This window comes from Eriocheir sinensis, unplaced genomic scaffold, assembly GCF_024679095.1.
Source record: "Eriocheir sinensis breed Jianghai 21 unplaced genomic scaffold, ASM2467909v1 Scaffold6, whole genome shotgun sequence".
Taxonomy (NCBI): domain Eukaryota; kingdom Metazoa; phylum Arthropoda; class Malacostraca; order Decapoda; family Varunidae; genus Eriocheir; species Eriocheir sinensis.
Window position 1 is genome coordinate 628,162 of NW_026111942.1, and position 12,838 is coordinate 640,999.

General features: G+C 50.7%; 1 long non-coding RNA gene across 2 annotated transcripts; it reads right to left on the minus strand.

The window, feature by feature from the left end:
- Positions 1 to 294: 294 nt before the first annotated feature.
- On the minus strand, positions 295 to 4,194 carry LOC126993322 (uncharacterized). 2 transcript variants are annotated; one of them, XR_007747621.1, is made up of 3 exons: positions 3,528 to 4,194; positions 3,073 to 3,240; positions 295 to 351 (listed from the first exon to the last, which is right to left on the minus strand). It is a non-coding gene; the product is annotated as an uncharacterized LOC126993322 (long non-coding RNA). The 2 variants fall into 2 exon arrangements; XR_007747620.1 differs by having other exon boundaries at positions 3,073 to 3,198; positions 3,528 to 4,192.
- Positions 4,195 to 12,838: the final 8,644 nt, after the last annotated feature.

Sequence of the window (12,838 nt, forward strand, 5' to 3'; positions counted from 1 at the left end):
CAGAGAGATGCAAGGGTCAGGCCACAGAAAAAGAGCAAGTTTGGAGCACCACAATGACCCAGAGAGATGCAAGGGTCAGGCCACAGAAAAAGAGCAAGTTTGTAGCACTGCAATGACCCAGAGAGATGCAAGGGTCAGGCCACAGAAAAAGAGCAAGTTTGGAGCACTACAATGACCCAGAGAGATGCAAGGGTCAGGCCACTCACCAGCACAGTGGACATCCTCTGGTCCGCCCAGGAGGGTGTGCCGGAGGGCCAGGAGCACCTCATCCCTGGTCTATGGTGCTGGTGATGAGGGACCAGCTCACTCCACGCCCAGGCCAGGGAGACGCTGCTCAGCTTCTTCACACAGCTGGGGACACAGGGCACAGAGTTATAATGATAATACTTTCCTCTAGGTTCATGGTACTCCAGAAGGGTCACACTGCCATCTTTCTTTATTTCTGTTTAGGTATTTCAATTGTTTATTTTCAGAGAAGGAAAACAAAACTTAACCAGGTTAGGTAACATTAGTTTTGTGAACCTTCCCACCATGTCTGTGTTATGAGTTACAGGAGGCCGGAAAGCTGTGTTACTGATGCCAAGATTCTGAGTTTAAAGAGAAAGAGAAAAAGTATCCAGGTTGGGTTACGTTAGTTTTGTGAACCTTCCCACCATGGTGGTGTTATGAGTTACATGAGGCAGGAAAGCTGTGTTACTGATGCCAAAATTCTGAGTTTAAAGAGACAGAGAGAGAAAATGTATCCAGGTAAGGTTACGTTAGTTTTGTGAACCTTCCCATCATGGCAGTTACATGAGGCAGGGAGGCTTGCAAGGCTGTTTTACTGACGCACAACTTCTCAGAGTTTCAGGAGAGAGAGAACGAAACTATCCAGGTTAGGTTAGGTTAGTTTTGTTGTGGCTTTCTGAGGTGGCTGAACAATGCTACACATTTATATACCTGGACTGACTTTTCTTTTTCCTTTTTTTCTTTATGATTATTTTGGGGCAATCACTGTTTCAAGGGAGAAAACAAAACTATCAAGGTTACTTTAGGTTAGTTAGTAACAGTAGTAGTAGTAGGAGTAGTAGCAACAATTACCAAAGACTAGAACCTTATATTCTTTCCTTCAATAATGATAATAATAATGATAACAATAATAATAATAATAATAATAATAATAATAATAATAATAATAATAATAATAATAATAATAATGATAATGATGATAGTAATAATAATAATAATGATAATAATAATTGGCATGGCACTTATGACATAACTAAGATTTAACTCATTAGCAATTATTTATTTATCAATTATTACTGTCATTTATTTACCATTACTTTATTAAGTTAGTTTTGTGTGCCTTCTCACATCATGGTGATATTTTGAGGCAGCAGAACTAAACTATACATTTACCACATTTTCTTTTCTTTCTTCTTTATTACTTTATATTTAGTGTAAGTAAGAACAAAAGGTGCCAACAGAGAGACAGGGGAGCCACCAGGAACAAAATAGCATTGCCTGCATCAGGAGACACAGTGCTATCAATGTAACCAGTCTGTCTGCCTTGCCTTCCTGCCTAAACACACCGCCGGGCCGCATATTCCTGAAGTCTCTGCAGGTATGTGGTTCCTGAGTGAAGACGCTCGGCTGTAACTTGAAAACTAACCACGGGCCATTCTGGAAAATACTTTCATTGTGATTCCCGCTCAACATTACCTGTAATACTTCCTACCTAACCTTACATAGCCTAACCGCCAAGTGGCCACAGACTACCCACATGCTGTCCAGAAGGCCACCTATCAATCCAGACTCAAGAAGAAACTGCCCAGTGAATCAAGAATGAGTTCAAGGGGGCAGCATGAGCCAAGCATAACTGGCGCCACTATAAAAATTGCCTGCACCATGACAGCCTTGGGCCGACCACCATCCAGGCCCCTGAAGAAAGCCTACCGGAGTTACAGGCGGATATGTAAAAAAAAAAAAAAAAAAAAACTAATCTATCCTGCCCTGTTCAAGAGTAGGCGGAACACACCCGTACAGACTTCAGGAGTATGCATTCCTGCCACCATCAACTCATATTTACAGGCATTCCAGGCCTCCCGGGGCACAAAACCTCAGGTGGGATTATTCACGAGAGGGTCACCTACTAATTTTGAGATGCTGGCTGCTTATATCTGGACAAAATATGATGCTGTTTATTATGGAGAGAGTATTCATTTCCAGATATCACTATTTGATTGACTTTTCAATCCCTGTTGTACACCCGTCACCTCCCACTGCCTCAACATAGCTGACAGAGAGGTTCAATTTGCTTACTGATTATACTCAGCACTCACCAAGATCACAAGTGGACAAACCAGAACAAAACCAGGCAAATTAATGTTTTTGCCGCTGTGTGTGTTCCCCCAGTGAGCGTTGGACGCCAGCGACTTACTTATCCAAAATCTCTAGAATCACACCCAAGCTTATTGAGGAAAAAAGTGGACAAACCAGAACAAAACCAGGCATATTAATGTTTTCCTGCTGTGTATTGCCCCATGCATGGTGGACACCAGGGCCACTCATTTCTACAGGAGGCATTTTTCACAACACCGGCGTGCATAGTGGGCCACCCCCGCCCTGCACTGTGTATTCCCGCCACCCCTCGCTGCCTGCCCAGTATATTTAAACTAACCAAGCCTTACTTTACGTAACCTAGCGAACAGGGGGACTTTGCTCCCTCTCAACCCCCTTCTATTTCTAGGAAGTCCCTTGTTAATGCACTGCATTCAGGCACTAAAAATAATCCATGTTGTAAGCATTAACTTGGCCAGAGGTGGCTGTGCACGCTTTCCTAAATATTTTGCAGAGTCAGTCTTATTAATTGAATGCTATTTCAATCATCTGTTTATATATTAAACCTTTTTTTCACTTCCTTCCTTCTCTCTTCATGTAACTTAGTATTGAGCTGTTCATCCTTCCATAGGTGTACCTCAGGACCCCTGGGTAAGGAACACACTGTGGTAACCCAATGTGACAGAGATGAGCACCAAGGCAATGAGTAGCTATGCTCTAGACCCCAAACTTCACCTGTCACAAGCTTACCTCTTGAGTCTTTAATTTGACAGAGATGAGCACTGAGGCAAGGTGTCCCGGAGCGATGGGTGCCTGTACCCCGCACCCCCATAGGCCCCCCAGGGTAACGGAGCTACGCCCTGGAGCAACGAGGACCTGGGGAAGGCACACTGTGGTAACTCCGATGTCACGCCCGCCCTGTTACAACGCAGGATGTGACAAAGATGAGCTCTGAGGCGACGCGCACCTATAGTAGTAGTAGCAGCTATAGCATAAGCCCTAAACTTGACCTTACACTCAAATTTAAGGTCTGCAGGAAGAGGGAAGAGAGAGGAAGAGGAGGAGGAGGAGGAGGAAGGAAGAGTAACGTAGAAAATCTTACCTTACACTCACCTAGCACCCATATTTATAGGCCTACTGCTCCACTAGACCGCCCTACTATAAGCTTACCGATGCCCCAAGGTCTCTCCCATAGGCCTACTTACTTTTATAGGCGGGCGAGGTCAGGAACGTGAAATAAACGTAGATCTTTTTGAACGCCGCCCACACGTGCAACTCCCCGCGGCAAAACGTAAACAAACCGAGTCGACGCGTTCTAGCGGCTCCTTTTTTTCTTTTCCCTTGTCTCTTCATCTTTTCTTTCTTTCTCTTCGCCTTTTCTCTTCCTCTTTTGTCTCCTTATCTTCCTTGCTCTTTCTTTTTTCATCCCTTTTCTTCTTATCCTCCGTTCGTATCTCTCTTCGTTCTAGCGGTTTCCTTTTTCCTTTTTCTTTTGTCTCTTCCTCTTTTCTTTCTTTCTCTTTGCCTTTTCTCTTCCTCTTTTGTCTCCTTATCTTCCTTGCTCTTTCTTTTTTCATCCCTTTTCTTCTTTTCCTCCGTTCGTATCTCTCTCTTCGTTCTAGCGGTTCTATTTTTTTCTCTTCTTTCTTCCTTTCTCTCTTTCTCTTTTCTCTTTCTCCTCCTTTCTTTCTGCCTTTCTTCTTCCTTCCTTTCTCTTCTTTTCCTCCGTTCCTATCCCGCTCTTCGTTCTAGCGGTTCATTTTTATATGTATTTTTTCTCTTAATTATCTTTTATTATGACTTTTAAGGTTGAATCAAGGAATATTAAGTTAGTTTAAATATAAAGGGAATATAATCAGACCTTAATTATGGCATCGTTTTTCTCTTTTCTCTCCGTCTTTTCCGTTTCTCTTTCCTCTCCTTCTCTCTTTATGTTTCGCTTCCTTCCTTTCTTATCCTTTCTCTCCTCTTTAATTCTTCCCTTCGTATCTTTTCTCTTCTTCCTTTCTCTCTTTTTCTCTTCTTTTATCTCCTCCATTATGTTTCCTTTTCTTCCTTTCTTTCTCTCCCTTTCTCTTTTTAGAAAAATATTTTTAGAAGAAGTTTAAGAAGTAGTGTAATTTTGTTGATCTCAAAATGTTCCTCCATCATCTGGCTCTTTAGGCTGCTAATATGACGCTCGTAGCTATTTCCAGTTTTCAGATGTAGGCGACGAGAGACAAGTCTCTAAATCGTGCGAGCCATCCCCACCCGCGGCGATGGCTCGGCCAGGGAGGTGGGTGGAACGGACACTCACAATACTCGCCATAATATTAATATAACTTAAGCTTGATTGGCTAATAAACAAGATTATATCTTCTACAAAACATTTGTATAAGGACAAAAGTATCCTCTCAATATTTAGAGGGGAAAAAAATAAAAGGAGAACTACAAGAAATATCTCAAAAATTTAGGTATTATGTCTTCCTTCTCTTTTCACAAGCATAATATCTGAATATAAATCAACCAAATTAACCTTTTTATAATCGTTGCAACACCTATAATGTTTAAATTGATATAAATTTAATAAAAATCATGAAAAAATCAACCGTCCGAATCATCACGACTCTATAAAAAGCAAATGTGTGGTCACGTCCTTTTCCAGCACGAGGCTTCACGGGTGATACACGGCAACACCTTCGCCGGGCATCGCTGCGTCACCGAAATAATTTACATCTCGCTAATTGGCACGTTTTTGAAGCGAGAGCTTACGATACACCCTGACAATATTACATATGAGATGCAAAAAAACATAAAATAGGACTTGCATCGAAAATAACAGCTCTGAGGGCGTGGCTGTCCCTTTGTGGGCCAAGGCAACAAAGTTTTGCACATTCACACAAAATCTCGCGGCACTCAGTCCCATACACTTTACAATAAGTGCTATGGCCGGACCATCCCACTGTCCGAATTATCACCGCTCTCCCCTACTTATTAAATAGGCTACACTAGAGGGGGGGAGAGGGAGGGAGGTGGTTTGGGAGAGCTAAAAATAGACAAAAGTGTGTGTCTGTTCATGACATTGGCTAGAGCGTAACGGTCTGTCGGGACGAGAGAGAGAGAGAGAGAGGAAGGGAAGAGAATGAAACGAAAATGAAGGGTTAGTAAGGGAATGGTAGGGAAAGGTTGAGAAAGGAAGGATTGGGAAGAGAAGGGAATGAATGGGATGGGAGAGGAAGTAAGGAATGGGATGAGAAGGGAAGGGATGGAAAGGGAAGGGAAGCAATGGAAAGGGAAGGTATTTATGAGTTGGGATAGGTTGAGAAGGGAAGGGAAGGGAAGGGACGTGAGGGGTAGGGAACGGATGGGAAGGGTAGGGAAGGGGAGTGATGAGAAGGGGAGGAAAAGGAAAGGCAGGGATGGGAGAGGAAGGAAAGGGAAGGGAAGAAAAGGGTCGGGAAGGGAAAGGTAGGGAAGGGTTAGGAAGGCAAGGGTATAAGGTTGGGAAGGGAAGGGAACAGATGGGATGATATAGGAAGGAAGGGAAAGGAAACGGAATGGAAGGGAAGGGATGAGAAAGGAAGGGAAGGGAAGGAAAGGGATGGGAAGGGAAGGGATCGGGAAAAAAAGGGTAGGGAAAGGAAAGGAATGGAAGAGAGGGGTAGGGAAGGGAAGGGTTGGGAAGGGAAAGGAAAGGAAAAAAAGGTAAGGAAAGGAGAGGAATGGGAGGGAAGGGATGGGAAAGGAAGGGAAGGGAGGCGCCTCCTCCTGACCTTGGAGGTGTGCCCTTCTTAACCCCAATACAGCTGTCCGTTGCTTTCTCTCTCTCTCTCTCTCTCTCTCTCTCTCTCTCTCTCTCTCTCTCTCTCTCTCTCTCTCTCTCTCTCTCTCTCTCTCTCTCTCTCTCTCTCTCTCTCTCTCTCTCTCTCTCTCTCTCTCTCTCTCTCTCTAGATCTCTCTCTCTCTCTCTCTCTCTCTCTCTCTCTCTCTCTCTCTCTCTCTCTCTCTCTCTCTCTCTCTCTCTCTCTCTCTCTCTCTCTCTCTCTCTCTCTCTCTCTCTCTCTCTCTCTCTCTCTCTCTCTCTCTCTCTCTCTCTCTCTCTCTCTCTCTCTCTCTCTCTCTCTCTCTCTCTCTCTCTCTCTCTCTCTCTCTCTCTCTCTCTCTCTCTCTCTCTCTCTCTCTCTCTCTCTCTCTCTCTCTCTCTCTCTCTCTCTCTCTCTCTCTCTCTCTCTCTCTCTCTCTCTCTCTCTCTCTCTCTCTCGTATAATTTACCTATATATTCTATTCTCCTTTCTTGCTTTTCTTTTCCTTGTTTTCCTTCACGAAGAAGAGAGTGTTAAGTGTTTACCTCGACCATTTTAAGAAATGTCATCACTTTCTTACCATTGGGACTCGATCTGTTCACGTTGGCCATGTATGTTTCTCTCGTCTTTTCCTTGACGAATCTTAATAACAATATCAATAACAGTAAAAATAACGATAATAACAGTGGTAATAATATTATTGCCGTAGTGAGGTGAAGAAAAGCTTTGGAAACCACAGCATATATCTTTTTACGTTTTCCTCCTTGTCCTTTTATGATCTTGATGAATATAAAATTTTGGGGCAAAGGAGGAGGAGGAGGAGGAGGAGGAAAAGAAGATAAAGGAGGAGAAAAAAATGAAGAACAGCGAAGAAGACGAATGAGAAGGAGAAAAAATGAAGAACAGCGAAGAAGATGATGAAGAAGAAGAAGAAGAAGGAGAATGAGGAGGAGGAGGAGGAGGAAAAGATAAAAGAGGAGGAGAAAAGAAAGATGAACAGCGAAGAAGACGAATGAGAAGAGAGGAAAAAAATGAAGAACAGCGAAGAAGAAGGAGATGAAGAAGAAGAAGAAGAGAAGAAGGAGGAGGAGGAGTTGGAGGAGAAGGAAGAAGATAAAGGAGGAGGAGAAAAAGATGAACAGCGAAGAAAACGAATGAGAAGAAGGAGAAAAAAGATGAAGAACATCGAAGTAGTTGAAGAAGAAGAAGAAGGAGAAGGAGGAGGATGAGGAGGAGGAGGAGGAGGAAAATAAGATAAAAGAGGAGGAAAAAAAATGAACAGCGAAGAAGAAGAATGAGGAGGAGAAAATAGTAAGTAGAAGCAAGAATTAAAGTAACAGTAGGAAAAAGGAGAAGGAGGAGAAGAAGAAGAAGAAGAAGAAGAAGAAGAACCTCGGCTCAGCTCAGCAGTTCCCGCTTGGCGTCCCGTTGCGCGTGACGGTGTGATCCCGCGACTCAGCTTTGTTCAATTGACTGTAAATAAGCGGTGCCAGCAAGCCATGTCGCCAGATCAAGTATAACAAGTGCCAGAGATTACTTGGTTGCCAGTCCTTTTCCGCAGGAAGGCTTAGAAAAGGAGGTAAATGCGTGAAATTGTGGGAGGAAGGGAAGATGGCGGGGAAGGAAGATCTTAACCCGATGTGCCAACGTTATTTTCGTGTTTTCGTGGGATTTACGTGTAGCCCAAAGTGCCGAGTGCGATGAAAGGAAATCAAAGGTTCCAGTGATCTTATATTGGAATTCCTAGCGTTTGGAAAAGCATATAAAAGGATGGAAATAAGAGAAAAGTTCAGGGGGGAATGTCGGGAGTGCGTGTTAATGGTGGATTTTCAATTTACCTCCGAATTACGTGTTTGCCGGAGCGTGACGGTGCAGGGAAGGTGCCGGTGACCAAGTGGTGCTGGACGTGGTGATGGAGAGTTAGGAAAGTAAAAGAAGAAGGTGAGAAAAGGCCTTGAAATGTTTGTGTGCGTGTGTGCGTGCGTGTGTCTTCGCGGCTATATAATTATATATGGTAATTATATAGGTAAGATTGATCAAGTCCATCTTATCACCAAGTTTGTTATCGCAAGAACAGGAAGAACAACAAGATAAAGAATTACAGCATCTACGTCAAGGCTTGGGTGAGTGCTATTATTGTCATTATTATTATTATTATTATTATTATTATTATTATTATTATTATTATTATTATTATTATTATTATTACTACCTCTCCTACCTCTCCTCTCCGCCCACCACACCTCTCCCTCTCCGCCCCTCACATCTCTCTCTCTCCTCACCCCACACCTCTCCCTCTCACCCTCACCTCTCTCTCCTCTCTCACCCACACCTCTCCCCTCTCACGCCCTTTGATACACCTCTCCCCTCTCCGCCCCACCCACATCTCTCCCCTCTCACGCCCCTTTGATACCTCTCCCTCTCACGCCCCACACCTCTCCCCTCTCACGCCCCACACCTCTCCCTCTCACGCCCCATACACCTCTCCCTCTCCGCCCCATACACCTCTCCCCTCTCACGCCCCACCCACATCTCTCCCTCTCACGCCCCTTTGATACCTCTCCCCTCTCACGCCCCACCCACCTCTCCCCTCTCACGCCCACCCACACACCTCTCTCCTCTCCGCCCACCCACATCTCTCCCCTCTCCGCCCCTTTGATACACCTCTCCCCTCTCACGCCCCACCACACCTCTCCCCTCTCCCCACCCACACCTCTCCCCTCTCACGCCCCACCCACACCTCTCCCTCTCACGCCCACCCCACCTCTCCCCTCTCACGCCCCACCCACACCTCTCCCCTCTCACGCCACCCACCTCTCCCCTCTCACGCCCCACCCACACCTCTCCCCTCTCACGCCCCACCACACCTCTCCCCTCTCACGCCCCACCACACATCTCTCCCTCCACGCCCCTTTGATACCTCTCTCCCTCACGCCCACACACCTCTCCCCTCTCACGTCCACCATCACATCTCTCCCCTCTCACGCCCCACACACACCTCTCCCTCACCCCACCCACATCTCCCCTCTCACGCCCCACCACACATCTCCCCTCTCACGCCCCTTTGATATACCTCTCCCCTCACACGCCCCAACCACACCTCTCCCTCTCCGCCCCTTTGATACCTCTCTCCTCTCCCCCCCACATCTCTCCCCTCTCACGCCCCTTTGATACACCTCTCCCCTCTCACGTCCCACCCACACACCTCCTCCCTCTCACGCCCAACCCACACATCTCTCCCCTCTCACGCCCCTTTGATACACCTCTCCCCTCTCACGCCCCACCCACACACCTCTCCCCTCTCACGCCCCTTTGATACACCTCTCCCCTCTCACGCCCCACCCACACACCTCACCCCTCTCACGCCACACCCACACACCTCTTCCCTCTCACGCCCCAACAACACATCTCTCCCCTCTCACGCCCCATTAATACACCTCTCCCCTCTCACGCCCCACCCACACACCTCTCCCCTCTCACGCCCCTTTGATACACCTCTCCTCTCACGCCCCACCCACACCTCTCCCTCTCACGCCCCTTTGATACACCTCCCCTCTCACCCCACCCCTCTCCCTCTCACGCCCCTTTGATACACCTCTCCCCTCTCACGCCCCACCCACACATCTCTCCTGTCTCAAGCCCCACCCACACACCTTTCCCCTCTCACGCCCCTTTGTTACACCTCTCCCCTCTCACGCCCCACCCACCTCTCCCTCTCACGCCCCACCCTAACACCTCTCCCCTCTCACGCCCCCCCCACACATCTCTCCCCCCACACACCTCTCCCCTCTCACGCCCCACCCACCTCTCCCTCTCACCCCACCCACACCTCTCCCTCTCACGCCCCACCCACACCTCTCCCCTCTCACGCCCCACACACCTCTCCCTCTCACGCCCCACCCCACACCTCTCCCCTCTCACGCCCCTTTGATACACCTCTCCCTCTCACGCCCCACCTCTCCCCTCTCACACCCCTTTGATACACCTCTCCCCTCTCCCACCCACCACCTCTCCCTCTCACGCCCCACACATCTCTCCCCTCTCACCCCACACCTCTCCCCTCTCACGCCCCTTTGATACACCTCTCCCTCTCACGCCCCACCCTCTCCCCTCCCACGCCCCTTTGATACACCTCTCCCCTCTCACCCCCACACCTCTCCCTCTCACGCCCCTTTGATACACCTCTCCCCTCTCACGCCCCACCCACACCTCTCCCCTCTCACGCCCCACCACATCTCTCCCTCTCACGCCCCTTTGATACCTCTCTCCCTCTCACGCCCCACCCACCTCTCCCTCTCACGCCCCACCCACACCTCTCCCCTCTCGCCACCCCACACCTCTCCCTCTCACGCCCACCCACCTCTCCCCTCACCCACCTCTCCCCTCTCACGCCCCACCCACCTCTCCCCTCTCACGCCCCACCACACCTCTCCCCTCTCACGCCCCCACACACCTCTCCCTCTCACGCCCCTTTGATACCTCTCCTCTCACGCCCCACCCACACCTCTCCCCTCACACGCCCCTTTAATATACCTCTCCCCTCTCCGCCCCACCCACACCTCTCCCCTCTCACGCCCCACCCACACCTCTCCCCTCTCTCACGCCCCACCCACACCTCTCCCTCTCACGCCCCTTTGATACACCTCTCCCTCTCACGCCCCACCCACCTCTCCCCTCTCACGCCCCACCACACCTCTCCCCTCTCACGCCCCACCCACCTCTCCCCTCTCACGCCCCACCTCTCCCTCTCCGCCCCACCCACACCTCTCCCTCTCACGCCCCTTTGATACCTCTCCCCTCTCACGCCCCACCCACACCTCTCCCCTCTCACGCCCCTTTCCACCTCTCCCCTCTCACGCCCCACGCACACACCTCTCCCTCTCACCCCTTTGATACACCTCTCCCTCTCACGCCCCACCCACACACCTCTCCCTCTCACGCCCACCCACACATCTCTCCCTCTCCGCCCCTTTGATACACCTCTCCCTCTCACGCCCCACCCACACCTCTCCCCTCTCACGCCCCACCCACCTCTCCCCTCTCACGCCCCACCCACCTCTCCCCTCTCACGCCCCACCCCACCTCTCCCCTCTCACGCCCCACCCACACCTCTCCCTCTCCCGCCCCTTTGATACACCTCTCCCTCTCACGCCCCACCACACCTCTCCCCCCACCCCACACCTCTCCCCTCTCACGCCCCACTCACACCTCTCCTCTCACGCCCCACCCACACCTCTCCCCTCACGCCCCTTTGATACCTCTCCCCTCTCACGCCCCACCCACACACCTCTCCCCTCTCACGCCCCTCCGAGCCACCTCTCCCCTCTCACGCCCCACCCACCTTTGATACCTCTCCCCTCTCACGCCCCACCCACACCTCTCTCCTCTCACGCCCCACCCACACATCTCTCCCCTCTCACGCCCCTTTGATACACCTCTCCCCTCTCACGCCCCACACAAACACCTCTCCCCTCTCACGCCCCACCCACACAACTCTCCCCTCTCACGCCCCACCCACCTCTCCCTCTCACCCCACCCACATCTCTCCCCTCTCACCCCACCCACCCACCTCTCCCCTCTCACGCCCCTTTGATACACCTCGCCCCTCTCACGCCCCACCCACATCTCTCCCGTCTCAGCCCCACCCACACCTCTCCCCTCTCCGCCCCTTTGATACACCTCTCCCCTCTCACGCCCCTCCCACACATCTCTCCCGTCTCAGGCCCCACCAACACACCTCTCCCCACTCACGCCCCTTTGATACACCTCTCCCCTCTCACGCCCCACCCACAAATCTCTCCCGTCTCAGGCCCCACCAACTCACCTCTCCCCTCTCACGCCCCTTTGATACACCTCTCCCCTCTCACGCCCCACCCACACACCTCTCCCCTCTCACGCCCCGGTGATACCCCGCACCCCTCACACGCCCCAACCCCACACCTCTCCCCTCTCACGCCCCTTTGATTCACCTCTCCCCTCTCACGCCCCACCCACACACTTCTCCCCTCTCACGCCCCTTTGATACACCTCTCCCCTCTCACGTCCCACCCAAACACCTCTCTCCTCTCACGCCCCACCCACACATCTCTCCCCTCTCACGCCCCTTTGATACACCTCTCCCCTCTCACGCCCCACCCAAACACCTCTCCCCTATCACACCCCTTTGATACACCTCTCCCCTCTCACGCCCCACCCACACACCTCTCCCTTCTCACGCCCCACCCACACACCTCTCCCCTCTCACGCTCCACCCACACACCTCTCCCCTCTCACGCGCCTCCCACACACCTCTCCCCTCTCACGCCCCAACCACACACCTCTTCCTTCTCACGCCCCACCCACACACCTCTTCCCTCTCACGCATCACCCACACATCTCTCCCATCCCACGCCCCTTTGATACACCTCTCCCCTCTCACGCCCCTTTGATACACCTCTCCCCTCTCACGCCCCACCCACACACCTCTCCCCTCTCACGCCCCACCCACACACCTCTCCCCTTTCACGCCCCATCCACACATCTCTCCCCTCTCACACCCCACCCACACACCTCTCATCTCTCACGCCCCTTTGATACACCTCTCCCCTCTCACGCCCCACCCACACACCTCTCCCCTCTCACGCCCCTTTGATACACCTCTCTCCTCTCACGCCCCACCCACCCCCCTCCCCTCTCACGCCCCTGTGAGACACCTCTCCCCTCTCGTCCCACCCACACCTCTCCCCTCTCACGCC